The sequence below is a fragment of the Neomonachus schauinslandi genome, chromosome 7, assembly GCF_002201575.2.
Source record: "Neomonachus schauinslandi chromosome 7, ASM220157v2, whole genome shotgun sequence".
In the NCBI taxonomy this organism is placed as follows: Eukaryota; Metazoa; Chordata; class Mammalia; order Carnivora; family Phocidae; genus Neomonachus; species Neomonachus schauinslandi.
In genome coordinates, this window is record NC_058409.1 from 18,609,825 (window position 1) to 18,626,827 (window position 17,003).

General features: G+C 36.9%; 1 pseudogene; it reads right to left on the reverse strand.

Moving 5' to 3' along the window:
* Positions 1–6,477: 6,477 nt before the first annotated feature.
* Positions 6,478–7,307, reverse strand: LOC110591190 (annotated as a pseudogene).
* Positions 7,308–17,003: the final 9,696 nt, after the last annotated feature.

Genomic DNA, 17,003 nt, shown 5'->3' on the forward strand with positions numbered 1-17,003 from the left:
GCGTCACACAGTTACTCACCCACAGTGTCGTTAACAGAGAAAATTGGGGAAAGAAGAATTTCCTCCCTCTCATCTGCAGATAATCATCTTCTGTCCTAAAGCATAAATTTTGATTACCCAGATTATTTTAGCTTTCAGAGTCACACGGGTTATTAGTGGTAATAAAATCATTCAGCCTTATAAAAAATTTTTTAAAAATTTCCAACCACAGTGTTTAAGAATCTGACCTCACAGCACATTATCCACCCACTATGGTAAAGTAATTTTCTCTTTGCTGTCAGTGTGATCCTTTTTTCATTTCTCTAGCTACAATTCAAAAAGAAAACAAAGTGATGTGACTGAACTCATGAGGGCACACATGTTTGCAGCCAAGGAATGGGGTTTTTTTGTTTGGGTTTGTTTCATTTGTTTTTCCATAGAAATCTAACTAGCCTACATGGATGCCAAAATCAAGAGCTTATGCACACTGTCCTTAAACCCAATGGAGGTGATCACCTAGTGGAGAGGTGAAATCCTTCCAGCTCAGCTAACTTTGTCCTTACCACCCCGATGACTATGGCTTTGAGACATAGCTCAAGGACTCTGCCCTGACTGTCCTAACGAAACTTCTAGAAACTTTCCTTCCCTCAACTATCCCTGCTAAAATGTGCATTAAAGTTTATGTTTATTTTTAATACTTGTTCATTTTTAATACCTAAGCCTTCACAAACCAGTAGGCAAAAATTACTATTTTCAACAAGTGTCTCACATTTCAAGGAAAATGCATGTTGGCAAAGCTATGAAACAGCAGTATTCTTTGTGGATCCATGTCTATCTCTGGAGCGAGGAATCAAGTTTTCAAAGAGCCCAGTGAGGCATGCAGGAATCCAAGCAGGCACTTGGAAAAGCACTGTGTTCTAAAAAGCTACAGAAGTGTATATATAATATGATTCTGGTTTTTTTTTTTTTAATTCCACATACTGAGACTGGGAAGCAGGAAACAAAATACTTCTAAATGTTACGAGTAGTAGAATCACATTTTTTTCTTTTTTTCCTATACGTCCCTATGTTTTCCAAAATATCTGCCATAAACTTCTATTTTTATAACCACATTTTTTTAAAGCATATGAAGTAGAGGAGAAGAATTTTCTTTCCATTACTGCTGGTCTGAAGCATATATTATCTGAATTTTAGAGCATTTGGTTATGAGAAAGATTCCTCCCAAATATATTTGTGCTATATCCAAGAGACAAATTATGTCTGCTTTATATAAAGATTTCTTTTAATAAACCATATTGCAAATTGTTTGCTTTTACAGTCACTAAATCACCACTCTGTTTGAATTCCTCTTGGTCATACCTAGTCGAGTATTTAACAAAACGGGAATGCTTAACAAAGAATTACCATATAGCAATTGCTTTGGAGATCTTGTTCAATAGTTTTTAGGGATCGTGACTCTATTTTTCATAATTAAATAACTCTCTACTTACTACACACTTTCACCGGATAATACATCCTTCTGCTGCTGAGAACAAGTAGGTAATGCTAATATGTTTTCTTCAAGTAAATATGTTAGGAATTTTGCAGCGTTGAGTAGAGTGGGAACCAAAAGAAGACAGAGAGAGCTAATCATTGGTTATATATAGCACATACATCAAGGACGAAGGTATGAAAAATGTTGGCTTGGATAAGAAAACCAAGAAGAAGAAATTTTCAGAAGTATTTTGTTTTAAAAAAAAATAGTCTATTCAACAGCTGAATTTGAAACGGAGTTTACCAGTTGTTACAGTAAATATATTCAAAGTGAATCATATAACCACTAATTAGGTTTGAATCACTCAAGTGTACATTTGCTGTGACAACAGTTTTCCCTTTACAGATCATCCCTCTATTTATAAAAGAGCTGAAAATTAACATTTCCTGCTTTTGTCAAACTGAAGCATCTTTCAATGTTCCCAGCAAACATCTGAAGGATTCTTGCATCCTGAGATCATCTGGCCATTATGTTTTCAAGTGTTGTCTCTTTTCAAGAACTGGGTGAGACACACAGAATAAGCGATTGCAGATTCTCTGTAAAATAGCAACAAGAAGACAACAAAAATACCTGGTGTAGGAAAGATCATGGGTTACCATTCATGGCAGATGGGAAGCAACATAAATTGACAGTGGACGTTTTCCTTCTGTTTTGCACATGACTGACCACATGTGAAGCCTGAACCCCAGAGAAATAAAAAAAAAAACAAGATTGTGTAGCTGTGTTTTTAATACTGTGATTAGTAGTATATCCGGATTTAAACAGATTTTTTTTTCCTCCTAATTGAAATCGTTTCTTAAATAACATCGTTTCAAGAGCATGTGCTGGTTCCAATACCAAATACAGCCTAATGCCCACTCATTTTCACAAGTATTCATCTCAAAGGGGGACAGTTTTCTAGGTAATTTTAATATAGCATCCCCTAATCAAATCAGCCACACTGAGACACTGCTGTCAGGAAGGAAGCAGTGTTTTTCTCCAGGCCTGACAGCTGCAAGTGCTAAATAGAGGAAGAATATTCTCATTCTACTGTGGACTGGGTGCTCTCTAATCTCTGAAAAATAAAAGTGCTGTTCAGGCCCTGAAATTCACTGCACATTAGGGGACATCTTAAGATCTGTAGCATAGTCTCAGGTCTTAAAGGAGTGAATAAAGTCATGCTTTGTCATGGGATTTACCCAATTCCCCAAGTGGCACACCCACAGTCAATTGCATAAAGGTCAATTATCTAGAAGATGTTTCCAACTTATTTTTCTGAGCACATTCTTATCTTCAACATCTTTCTCATATCTTACTCTTTTAAGTTTTCTTTCCATTTCTTTTTTTTCTTAAAATCTCTACACTTCCTCATGCTCCCTATAAGCTTTTTGTGATTAAGTAATTCCCCAAGTTGAATTCTTGGCAACACATTATTCTGAAATCCACTCAAAACGGATATACTGAGGTCACTTTTTAAGAGATGAATGATCCCACTCTTTTGAATCTACTGCTATAGTCATGCCCTGTCATTCCCTAATAATTTTGCCTTCTGCAATACCCTTTGTATTTTACCATCAAGCCCATGCTGTTTCTCATCTATGAAATGCCTTTCACATACCCATGTTCATCCTTCACTGTCAAAATGGCACTCATCTTTCAAGGACTCATACGAAGAACACCTTTTCCCTGTAGCTTTCCCCTGAGTGTTTTATTTATAATTACACTATGCTTTGGCTAATAAATAGCCCTTTCTCACCTGGAAAGTTTTCCTCTTTGACAAGATCCTACAGACACATGGACAGAGAGGTAAAGAAGAAAGAGATATGCACCTAGCTAGCCAAGTCAACTAAACCAAACTTACTAATCAATAAGATGGTCGGTGTCAGAGCTAAAGAACCCTCACAATCAATACCTCTCCCCAGGCACCCATTAATCAGCATTATACTTCTGTAGTTCCGGGGCTGCTCTCTTATCACCAGAAACATCTTGAAGGCTTATTTATATTTGTAACTCAGCATCTGGTCACTATCTACTGCTACTCAAGGCTTAACAAATGTATGTTGAAACTGGCTGAATTTTTCAACTCTAGTTTTTCTTGTTTGTTTCTTTCGGGGTTTTTCGTTTGCTTGTTTTTGGTTCTGGTTTTGGTTTTTTTGGTACACATAGGAACATTTCACTGCAAGAATGATTACAAACAGTAAAACAGGCTTTCAAGAGGGTAGACGAACCCCCTCAATGGAAATTATTTTCAGTGGCATTGACCATCAATCATTCCTACAGAATTTAAGTAACAGCACTGCTGATAAAGGAATTTAATTATGGAAGATTCCTTTTTGACTTCCAAAGCAACAGAAGAATAAGAATGAAGTTTAAGATGCTATACAGACAAAAATGGTGAGTTTACAAAGGCAAAAGTAATTTGGTCTAAAAATTAAAGAACAAGCTCTCACAGACTGTGATTCTAAACATCTCCCCCCGCCAAGACTTAACATTTCATTTAAGAGATGAGTGTCATGACATTCAGCTTTCCTGGACTGAGGTTCAGAGTTGTACTCAATTGAAAAGCAGTCTGTTTAGGAAATGGTCCTCATTCTGATGTTGCTCTTGGAATGATCAGTTTGATCTCATGTTTCACACAGTAGCAACATGAACACAACCAATATTTCTGAGTTTTTTAACCACATGAATTTGAGAAAAGAATCTTTCAAATGACAACTTCTTGATATGTCTTTAATTAAGCAATCAAACAGACCACCCAAGAAAACGTAGTTTTGTGTAATAAAACCTGCCCTTCAGAGTTATATTTTTGAATCAAAGCAACTCGAGCACATGGGGAAAAAAAGAATTATTTTTCTACAGAAACTATGCATATGATTTTCCTATTCAATTACCCCTCTGTCTAGTACAGTTGCATAAACAATACCATTCATTCATTCGAAAACTAGTTATTGCCCTTATGGGCACTGTGAGTACATACAACTCAAGATAGTCAACCACACAAAATAACCAAGTTTTGCTCTGGCCTCATGTAAAGAGTTAAGTGTTACTGTTTTATGATTAAAAAAAGAGGCAGATGAGGAATAGGAGAGAAGGAAGAGGAAGAGGAAAAATTAGGAGGAAAAGAAGTAAGGAAGAGAAGGAAGGGGACACCGGGTTAGCTCAGTCAGAGGAACATGAGACTCTTGATCTCGAGGTCATGAGTTCAAGCCCCACATAGGAGGTAGAGTAAAATAAAAAACAGGGGCACCTGGGTGGCTCAGTTGTTAAGTGTCTGCCTTCAGCTCGGGTCATGATCCTGGGGTCCTGGGATCGAGCCCCGCGTTGGGCTCCCTGCTCAGCGGGAGGCCTGCTTCTCCCTCTCCTGCTGCTTGTCTTCCCTCTCTCACTGTGTCTCTCTCTGTCAAATAAATAAATAAAATCTTTAAAAAAAATAAATAAAAATAAAAACAAAAAACAACAAAACAAAAAGTAAAAAAAGATACTTAAAAAAAGGGAGGAGAAGAAATAATAATATTTCAAAGAAGTTATCCATAAAAAAGAAGTTATCTGTCTTGCTGTTGAGCATCACTGATAATTTGTTTTAGAATTGATTAAAGCAATACACACACACACACAGACACACACACACACATCTTTTCCCGCAGCTTTGTTAAAAGTTACATAAAACTACAGAAAATCAAAAATAAAGGAAAAAAACCTCAAAGAAGCCAAAGGGAAAAAAAAATACCACACCTATAGAAGAACAAAGATAAGAATTACATCCGACATGTCCTCAAAAACCATGCAAGCAAGGAGAGTAGAGTGAAATAGCGAAAGTGTTGACAGAAAAAACCACCAACCTAGAATTCTATACCCTACAAAAAAATCCTTCAAAAATAAAAAAGAAATAGAGACTTTCTTAGACAAACAAAAACTGAAGGAATTCGTTGCCTGCCTTGTAAGAAATGTTAAAAGAAGTTATTTAGAGTGAAGGGAAGTGATATAGGTCTGGGAAACTCAGATCTACATAAAACGAGCAAGAGCATCAAAGGAGGAATAAGTGAAGATAAAATGAAATATTGAAGATGTTGGTTTTTGCCAGTATGGATGATCTGAGACAATACTCTTCTAGACATATGGCATAAAGTACAAATGAAAAAGAAATACATGCATATATGAAAGTAAAATCATGCTATAGAAATAAAGGGATGGGTTTTTTTTATTTTTTATTTTTATTTTTATTTTTTTAAAGATTTTATTTATTTGAGAGAGAATGAGAGAGAGCACATGAGAGGGGGGAGGGTCAGAGGGAGAAGCAGACTCCCTGCCGAGCAGGGAGCCCGATGCAGGACTCGATCCAGGGACTCCAGGATCATGACCTGAGCCGAAGGCAGTCACTTAACCAACTGAGCCACCCAGGCGCCCGGGATGGGTTTTTTTTAATAGGATGTTTACCTATGGCTTTCCATTAGACTGAATATAGAAGTGGAAAGAAGTTTTAAATGTCTCTCAAGAGTTAAATTTCCATTAATATGTGAATAATCAGAAAGCATTATGATTACTTGAAAGAGACAGAAAAAGACATCAGGGACCTACTTCCCCAACATGCATCTTGGATTTTTTATTTTGTTTTGTTGTTGTTGTTATTGTTTGGCTGGGTACAGTATACTTTACTGATGGTACATGACAAGGTAGGGCTCCCCAAAATCTTCCCTTTTTCATGGGGTCTGGGATGGAAACTGTGTTGAGGTTGGGAGATTCTCAGTGTGTTGGGGGATGGATCGGGGTGAGGTCTCCCCAGCAGCTGAGGGCCTCTCTCTTCATCTTGCTCTCACTGGACCCGGTGGTCCAGAGGGCTCTTACTCCTTGGAGGCCATCTGGACCATAAGGCCAAATTCATTGTCATACCAGGAAATGAGCTTGACAAAGCAGCCATTGAGGGCACTGCCAGGCCCATCATCAAAGGTGGAAGAATGGGTGTCACTGCTAAAGTCACAGGAGATGACCTAGTCCTCAGTGTGCCCCAGGATGCCCTTGAGGGGGACCTCTGATGCCTGTTTCACAACACTCTTGATGTCATGTATTTGGCAGCTTTCTCTAGGCAGCAGGTCAGATCCATGACTGACATGCTGAGGGTGGGGACACAGAAGGCTATACCAGTGAGCTTCCCACTCAGCTCAGGGATTACCTTGCCTACAGCCTTGGTGACACCAGAAGAAGCAGGAATGATGTTCTGGGCAGCCTCTTGGCCATCACACCATAGCTTCCCAGAAGGGCTATCCATGGTCTTCTGGGCGACAATGATGGTGTGGACTGTTGTGATGAGTCCCTTCATGATGCCAGTTGTCATGGATGACCTTGGCCAGAGGGGCCAAGCAATTGGTGGTGCAGGAGGCATTGCTGACAATCTTGAGGGAGTTGTCATACTTCTCATGATCCACACCCATCACAAACATGGGGGCATTAGCAGAAGGGGGAGAGATGATGACCCTCTTGGCCCCACCCTTCAAGTAAGCCCCAGCCTTCTCCATGGTGGCGAAGACCCTAGTGGACTCTACAACATACTCAGCACCAGCATTACGCCATTTGATGTTGGTGGGATGTCACTCCTAGAAGATGGAAATGGCTATCAATTGATAACAAGTTTCCCATTCTCAGCCTTGACTATGCTGTTGAATTTATCATAGGTGGAATCACACTGGAACATGTTGACCATGTAGCTGAGGTCAATGAAGGGGTCATTGATGGTGACAATATCCACTTTGCCAGAGTTAAAAGCAGCCCTGGTGACCAGGCGCCCAGTATGGCCAAATCCATTTACTCTGACCTTCACCATCATGTCTTGGGGACACCAGCTGAGACTGCACCAGAAGATGCATCTGTCTGTCAAATGGGGAGGAGCAGAGACCCCAATTTTGTTGCTTATGGTTATACTCAGTGGTGCGCAGTTTAGTATTTAACAACCCCTTCTGTGGGCCAATATGAGCTGTTCCCACACACTTTCCCCCACTTTAAGACAAAGGTATTCAACTTTCATTGTTATCATTTTGCCTATTGTTACCGACAAAGCCGAAGTTTTTCCAACAACATTTTCACCAAGAAAATTTCCAGCTTTGATGAACCCCCTTACCAAGTGTAATTTAATTAGAAATTAGAAAGTAAGTCAATGATGTTACTCTACTAAAACAACGGGTAAGTCCTTGGCATTTTAGACACTCAGACTGAAATCTGATCAACTCTTAGAAGACATGATTTTGAGCTTGCCAAGTAACCTCTGTAAACCTTTTTTCCACATCTCTAAATTGAATATAATACCAAGCCTGCCTTACTGTTGCATAAAAATTAAACTAAATAATCCATGTAACAAATATCCAGTAATGATTATATGTGGGATAACACATAGGCCAAAAATATCACTCAAATTCCATCAGCTACCCTTATTCTTTGAGAAGAACAAGAGTATTTACAGTTATAAACTTCCAAACTAATAGTCTCTCTCGTGTAAAGTTATTTATAGTGGCACTTTAAATTTATTTTCAAAAATGAACAAGTACATTTAATTTAAAATTAATAAGACCATTATTGTGTATTCATTAAAATTTCATGTGATTATTGGAAGCATTTATAAGGTATGCAGTGGACTCATTACATAGAGAGATAGTAATTAAGCCTCAATAAATGGAATTTGAAATAATCATTTATAAAAAGATATTATTGAATTTGAGACTTCTTATTTTAAAATCTATCTATAATATCTATTTTCTAGAGGTAAAGTAAGAAATTATATGTTTTGTGAATATTTAAACAAATAGAATTAATTTATGAACAGATGACAAAGGGTAACTCTTCCAGTCAGAAACAATCTGTTGCCTGCTAGAAAACCATAATGCAATCAGAAGATTCTTCTGACTTGCTTCTCTGCATCTCCTCCTTTTTCAATAATCAAGGTCATTACTTAATGATGTCAACAGAGCCTCCCCTTGCTTCTTGCAAACACAATAAATGGCAGGCTTGTTCATGTGTTGTCACAAAGGTCAGTGTGTAATTGGCATCACTAATAATACCTGTGTGATTTAATTTGATCTGTAGATAATTTCTCTGGTTTTCTTTTTTTTCCCTTGTGGTTTTGCAAGGGAAATGGCAATGTTTAATCCCACTTCTTTAAAACATTTGGTCACTTCCATAGCTAAATCATAAATTTCAAGAAGGCATCATGAGTATTTCATTTACAATTTTTTCCCCAGCTGCTATGTTAGCACAGTGCCCAGAATATAACTAGGGTAGATTTAATAAAGTTTTCTCAAGTGAATGAATGAGTGAGTGAATAAATGAATAAAGGAAATAGTGCAAAAATGTCTTCAGAAATTACTAGAATTGTTCAGAGCTGTGCTTTCTGATCTCACATGTGGGCTCCTTTAATTTTTCTTCATACTACTTCTTATAGTTTGAAAATACATGTACATATGTATTTAATTAATTTGTTTAATTAATTGATGACTGCATCCCCCACTAGATTATTCTACTTACAGTAATACTCCCAACTTCTAGGATAGGACCAAGCACATAGTAGCATTCAGTAAACACTGATCAAGGAATAAATGCTTCCTGTTTTGGTAGCTCTGTGCATTAGTAGACACCAAAGCTCTATTTTAAGATTCTATGTCCCACTTTATATGAGAAAACTCTGCAATAAAAAAGCAGTTTATTTGATAATATTTATTACATGATGGCATATGCCCCAAGATTTTCAGTTGGCCTTTATATATGGGAAATCTTTAGAGATGGAGTTTCATCTCATTTTCTCCAAATAACCATGACGTGCAGACCAGCATTTGCATCCAAAAACACTATTAAAATATGTAATATATATTCTAAAATATACAACATATTTTAAATTATATTTTAAATGCTCTATTTCTCTCCAGCCAAATGAGTTCCAGTTATTGGTCCAACTGTTTTATCTTACTTTTGAAGGTGGGACTAGTAACGTTATAAAAACAAACAAACAAACATGTATCTGGTCAGGTCTCAGTGAGCACCACAAAGTTGTCTGCATTTGTGGTCCATATTAAGCTAAAATATATTCAATATATAGCCCTACATACTGTCAATGTAACCTTTGGGTCTCTTTTTCTGCTCCAAGGGAAAATGCTGTGGAAAACTCCCCATACACGAGTTAATAGGCTTTTTCACCTTTTCCCCTCTCTCTTCTCAAAGGCGAGATGATTTCAATTTCAACATTAAGGAGTCTCTTATAAATATGTAAATTAATACAATACAAAGCAACAGTAGCAATAATAATAGCTACCAATTATTAAGGGTCTATTACATTCCTAGCACTACACTAAACTAAACATAAGGCTCATTTTAATATTTTTCTCAAGATCACATAGGTAACAGGGGACACAGCTAATATTTGAACCCACATCCATAAGAATACAGCAGAGATTCTCAGCCTTGACATTGTTGACATTTTAGGCGAAATAATTCTTTGGTGTGAGTGGGCTGTCCTATGCCCCTACCCAATGAATGCTAGTGAAACCCCCTCCCAGTTGTGACAACCAGAAATTACTCCAGATATTGTCAGATGTCCCATAGGAGGGTAAAATCTCCCCCACTCCTTGCCCTTTAATGCCCCATATGTCTCAACCCATCATCCCCACCCCCATCGAGAAACACTGGAACACAACGCCCAGCTTCTTTACTATCATTCACTTCCTCCATGAAGGAGAAGACTAAGAGTCCAGCATTCAAATTTAACCTATTTTAGTATTATTAAAATTGTAAAAACCAGTTAAACACTCATATGTCAATTTAATCAAGCAGACTTCTACCTTAACAAGATATTCTAGGCAAACCAAACTTCACAAAGGAAGGTATTAAGTTATTGTGAAACTTATTTTCCTGGGCATTGTTTGGAAATACTTCAATTTTAGAAAACCAAAGGAAAAAAAAATGGACAAAAGCCAGAGTAGAGTGAACTTTTCATTTGCAAGCTGCATATCTTTAAGGAATTCAAGTAGTTTCCTAGAATTAAATCTATGAATTAGAATAGGATTCCATTTGTTGTTTATTTTCCAGTGATCTTTTCTGAAGTGGGGTTTACCTGAAATAAGAGTCAGAAATGTTGTTTCTTTTTTTCTTTTTTTTTTTTGAGTTTTAATTTTTTTTTATTCTTATGTTAATCCCCATACATTACATCATTAGTTTTAGATGAAGTGTTCCATGATTCATTGTTTGTGCATAACACCCAGTGCTCCATGCAGAACGTGCCCTCCTCAGTACCCACCACCAGGCTAACCCATCCTCCCACCCCCCTCCCCTCTAGAACCCTGTTTGTTTTTCAGAGTCCATCGTCTCTCATGGTTCGTCTACCCCTCCGATTTCCCCCGCTTCATTCTTCCCCTCCCGCTACCTTCTTCTTCTTCTTCTTTTTTTTTCTTAACATATATTGCATTATTTGTTTCAGAGGTACAGATCTGAGATTCAACAGTCTTGCACAATTCACAGTGCTTACCAGAGCACATACCCTCCCCAGTGTCTATCACCCAGTCACCCCATCCCTCCCACCCCACCCCCCACTCCAGCAACCCTCAGTTTGTTTCCTGCAATTAAGAATTCCTGATATCAGTGAGATCATATGATACATGTCTCAGAAATGTTGTTTCTTTAAGTCACATACTGATGAAAGATAATTAGAAGGCAGTCAGGCAGGGACAAGGGGCCCCCGCCTTAAGAGGAAACCACCCTTGGGGCGCCTGGATGGCTCTGTCAGTTAAGCGTCTGCCGTCAGTTCAGGTCATGATCTCCAGGTCCTGGGATCAAGTCCCACATCAGGCTCCCTGCTCAGCGGGGAGCCTGCTTCTCCCTCTCCCTCTGTTGCTTCCCCTGCTTGTGCTCTCTCACTCTCTCTCTGTCAAATAAATTAATAAAATCTAAAAAAAAAAAAAAAAAAGAGGAAACCACCCTTAAAAAGACTTCACACTACCCTGGAAGGAGCCCACCACCCTTTCCCACGTGATAGATAGATAACAAAAGCCTGATTGGATGACAGGTGCAGGGAGGGTTAATCAGATTAAAAGAGCACCGCCAACAAGCCCATAAAACCGCCTACACTTAGAAACTCTGGTAGCAACTCTCTCGGGTCTCTGCCCTCTTCGGGATCTTTGTACTATCACTCAATAAACCTTGCTTTGCTGCTTACCACTTCTATCTCTTCATTCTTCGAAGTGGCATGACCAAGAACCATGGGCATGGAAGAAAAAAAATCCTTTAACAATATCTTCTATCACTTTTACCTAAAATCAGAGGATCAAAATTCCAAATGATTTTTCTAATTGAAGAAATCAATTAAAATGACATCTTGGAATTTTCAATAGTAATTCCTCCATCTTTAATTAAAAAAATTAACTTTGTTTTTCACACACAGAATTACACTGCTGTGTTTTGTTTTTGCTTTTTTTTTGGCACTCTTCATTCCAAGTTTCACTGTAGGTATAAAGATGGATAGTACTGCATAGTCATTTGCTTTAAACCACAATTCAATCACTCGGTATCAGAGACGAACTAAATTTACCTGCTAACAGTAGTCACTGTAGTCACTTTGTTCCTAAAGACAGTTTATTTATTCTCCTGCTCAATAAAACAAGTTATATGTAAACATCTTCTATCTTCACAACACCAAGACTGATAAAACATTCCTCTAGAGTAAATGAACTTTAAAAATTAAATATCAATAACAGTGAGACTTTTGCTTCCAACCATGATGACGTAACTGGTATCAATTAACCCTTCTGGGAAAACAACTCCAAAACTGGACAGCGTATCTGAGACAACTGTTTTTGAGAATTGAACATGTTGAGAAAAGGAGGACACGTGAAACTGGTTCCATGTTTGTTGTAGCTTTCTGCCTACAGACACTTTTTGGATGATGCACAGAAAAGTAGCCCCCAAGCACAGAGTGGTGAGCAAGACAATCTGAGTGGAGGAGAAAAGGTCAGAGTCTGGGTCTGCAGAAACAGCTGACTTTATAAGGCAGAGGAGCAAAAAAAGAGAAGGAAGCACACATCCAAGGACCCAGATGTCAGTATGATAGTTCACCTCAGGCCCTTGGCCAAGAGCAGGGCTGTGCGTGTAAACAGTGACATGTCACAGGTGGAAGGTGCAGGGAGACACTGGAAGAGGCAGTCTCCAAACCAGAGGCAGGAATGTCACCATGCACATTGGCCATTCTGCAGAGATCCCAAAAGGTCATGCCTTACAACTCAGGACTATGCCCTAGATGGAAGGCCATGACCAAGGTCTAAGGACAAAATGGAAATAAGTCTAAAACCAAGCTCAACAAGTACAAGAGGATTCACTAATAACTGCCTGCCAAGAGAAGAAAAAGAAAGAAAAAAACACCAATGCTCCAAGGAAGACAACATAATCTACTGGCAGGAGGGTAAGGAATTCGGAATGTGTATAAACCTACCAACAAAGCTCAAAAACACAAAAAGAAAAAATGGACAGAATCAAATCCAAAACATTGATGGACATGTTTCAAATAATTAAAGTATAATAAAATACAGAGTTTAGGCATTCATTTGAATTTTGATAATTATGTATACCTACCCCCATTACTGCTACACATATACACACAAAAAACAAGATACAGCACATTTTCATCACCCTAAAAATTTCCTAATACCCTTTTCCAGTCAAACAGCTACCTCAGTCCAAAGCAACCACTCTGATGTCTACCATTGTTTAGTTTTGTCTCTGGAGTTTGTGTAAATAGAATCATGTAGCATGTACTCTTTCCGTGTTCAGTTTTGTTTGCTTAATGTAATGATTAAACATTAAGATTCAAACACCTTGTTGCATATATCCATCGCTTTATTGCTGTATATACTTTTCCATGGGTGAACATATCACAGTTTATCCATATTCCTTTTGAAAGACATTTGGGTTGTATCCAGTTTTTGCCTATCATGAACAAGGTCACTATAAACATTCTTCTACAAGTCTTTTATTTCTCTTAAAAAATACCTAAGAATGAAATTGCTGGGTCATAGATTTATGTTTAACTTTATAAGAAACTGACAAATACTGTTCCAAAGTTGTATTGCTTTAATCTGCCAATAAAAAAATGTAGGAGAATTTCAGGAGCTCCACATGTTCACCAATATTGGGCATTTTTAGATAAAGATACAGTTATAGACATAGATACAGGTTTAAATATACGTTGTTGTTAGATATATAGGTATCTTTTTTTGCTATTCTAATTAATGTGAAACAGTATCTCACTGTGGTTTGAGTTTTTTATTTCCTTGGTGAGAAATGATGATAAACATTATGTGTTTAATGAATGTTCATGTATCATCTTTTGTGAAATGTCTATTCAAGCAATTTGCTCATTTTTAAAATCTGGGACATTCATGTTCCTATTATTGAATGTGAAGTGTTCCTTGTACTTTTTTATGCAAGTCAAATGTATGTGTTCTGTTTTTCCCAGTTTCTGGCTTTTATATTAGATTTTTCTTAATACTAGTTTTACATTTTATAATTATTTATTTCATGAGATCTTTTGATGAAACCCACTTTATCAATAATTTCATTGAAGGTTTGTGCTTTTTATGCATCAAGCAAGAAATCTTTGACTCCACCAAACTCACAAAGATGTTCTCTCTTATTTTCTTTTTCTAGCATAAGCTTTATGATTCAATAAATTTAATTTCAATAAATTTCCATCACAAATTATTTTATTATTTTACTGAAATATAGTTAACATATTACATTAGTTTCGTATACAATATAATGATTCAACAATTCTACACATTGCCCAGTGTTCATCCAGATAAGTAAGTGTATGCTTAATCTCCTTTATCTGTTTCAGTCTTCCCCCCACCCACCTCCTCTCTGGCAACCACCAGTTTGTTCTCTTTATTTCAGAATCTGTTTCTTTGTTTGTCTCTTTTTTTCTTTGTTTGTTCATTTGAAAGTTTCTTAAATTCCATGTGAGTGAAATCATATGGCATTTGTCTTTCTCTGACTGACTTATTTTGCTTACCTTTATACTCTCTAGCTCTGTCCATGTTGTTACAAATGCCAAGATTTCATTCTTTTCTATGGTTGAGCAATATTCCACTGTGTATATATACACATCTTCTTTATCCATTCACCTATGAATGGACACCTAGGTTACTTCCACAGCTTGGCTTTTATAAATATGCTACTATAAACATAGGGGTGCACATATTATTTTGAATTGCTGTTTTTGTTGTCTTTGGGTAAATACCCAATAGTGGAATTACTAGATCATATGGTTATTCTACTTTTAGTTTTTTGAGGAACCTCCATACTGTTTTCCACATTAACTGCACCAATTTACATTCCCAACTGTGCACAGGGTTTTCTCCACATCCTTGCCAACACTTGTTATTTCTTGTTCTTTGATTCAAGCCATTCTGACAAATGTAATGTGATATCTCACTGTGGTTTTGATTTGCCTTTCTCTGATGATTAGAGATGCTGAATATCTTTTCATGTGTGTGTTGGTCATCTGTATGTCTTTTTGGAAAAATGTCTATTCAGATCCTTTGCCCATTTTTTTAAACATTTTTTAAAAATTTTATTTATTTATTTGAGAGAGAGAAAGCACATGCACATGGTGGGGGGAGGGGCAGTGGGAGAGGAAGAGAGAGAATCTCAAGCGGACTCCCCACCGAGGGGGGATCCCCATGTGAGTCTCAATCCCACAACCCATGAGATCACAACCTGAGCCAAGATCATGAGTCAGCACCCAACAAACTGAGCCACCCAAGAGCCCAAGTTGTATAAGTTCTTTATATATTTTGAATACTAACCCCTTATCAGATAAATCATTTTCAAATATCTTCTCCCATTCAGTAGATTGTCTTGTCGTTTTGTTAATGGTTTCCTTTGTTGTGCAAAAGATTTTTCTTTTTGTGTAGTCCTAATAGCTTGTTTTTGCTTTTATTTCCCTTGCCTGCCTGAGGAGACATATCTAGAAAAATGTTGTTAAAGTTGATGTCAAAGAAATTACTGCCTATGTCTTCTAGGAGTTTTATGGTTTCAGGTCTCACATATGGGTCTTTAATCTATTTTGACTTTATTTTTATGTATGGTGTCAGAAAGCGGTCCAATTTTATTCTTTTGCATGTAGCTCTCCCACAGATTATTTTTGTGTAAAAATTTGAGATAGAGGTAAAGGCTTCTTTTTCTCATTGATATCCAGGCGTTCCAGTGATGTTTTTGACAAAGACTTTGCTTTTTCACTGATTTAACTAAACACTTTGATCAAATATCAATTGGCAATGCATGTACTTGCACACACACTCATATTGTTCTATTTCTAGATCTACTCTTCTGTTTCATTGCCTTAATGTATTCTATCCTCATTTATATAGAAATGTGTATTTCTATACTTTATTAAACATATATGTGAATATGTGTATACATCACATACATATATTTTCTGGACTCTCTATTCTCTTCTGTTAATTTATTCATCTGAACACACTAATCACGCATTGTCTTATCTCCTGTAGATTTATAGTAAATCTTGAGGCCAAGTACAGTTAAGTCCTCCAACTTTGTTCTTTTTTGAGATTGTTTGGGCTATTCTAAGTTGTTTGCATTTCCATACATATTTTGGAATCACCTTATTATTTCTTCAAAATAGCCTGTTGGGATTTTGATAGAAATTGGATCTATAAATCAGTTTAAGTACAACAGAGAACTTAGCAATATAACTCCTCCAATTCATGAACATGATATTATATATTTATTTAGGACTTCTGTAATTTCTCTCAGCTGCATATCATAGTTTTCCATCTGGAGATCTAACATATCTTTCATTAGATCTACTCCTTGGCATCTGATGTTTTTAAATACTATTATGATGGTATTGGTTTTTAACTTAATTTTCAAATGGTTTGTTGAATGTATATAGAAATGTAATTGATTTATATGTTAATGTTATATTCTCGATCTTTCAAAATACACTTTTGAATTTAATCATTTTTCTTATAAATATCACAGTTTTCTAAGACCACAATCATGTCATCCACAAATAATGACAGTTTTACTTCTTGTTTTTCAATCCATATTTTGCTTATCTTGTTTTTCTGTACTATTTGAATTGGTGTGGATTTCTAGCAAAAGTTGAATAGAAATAGTGAGAATAGATATTTTTGCTTTTTCCAAAATTTAAGGGAAAAGGGAAAACATTATGTATGATAGTAGCCATAGATTTCTCATAGATGAATGTTTGATATTCAAATGACAAATCAACATCATTGATTCCTGGGATGAACTCATTGGTCATGTTGTATTATCCTTTTTATGTGTCAGTAGATTTGATTTGCTAATTTTTTTTTAAAGATTTTATTTATTTATTTGCGAGAGAGAGAATGAGAGAGAGCACATGAGAGGGGGAGGGTCAGAGGGAGAAGCAGACTCCCTGCCAAGCAGGGAGCCCGATGTGGGACTCGATCCAGGGACTCCAGGATCATGGCCTGAGCCGAAG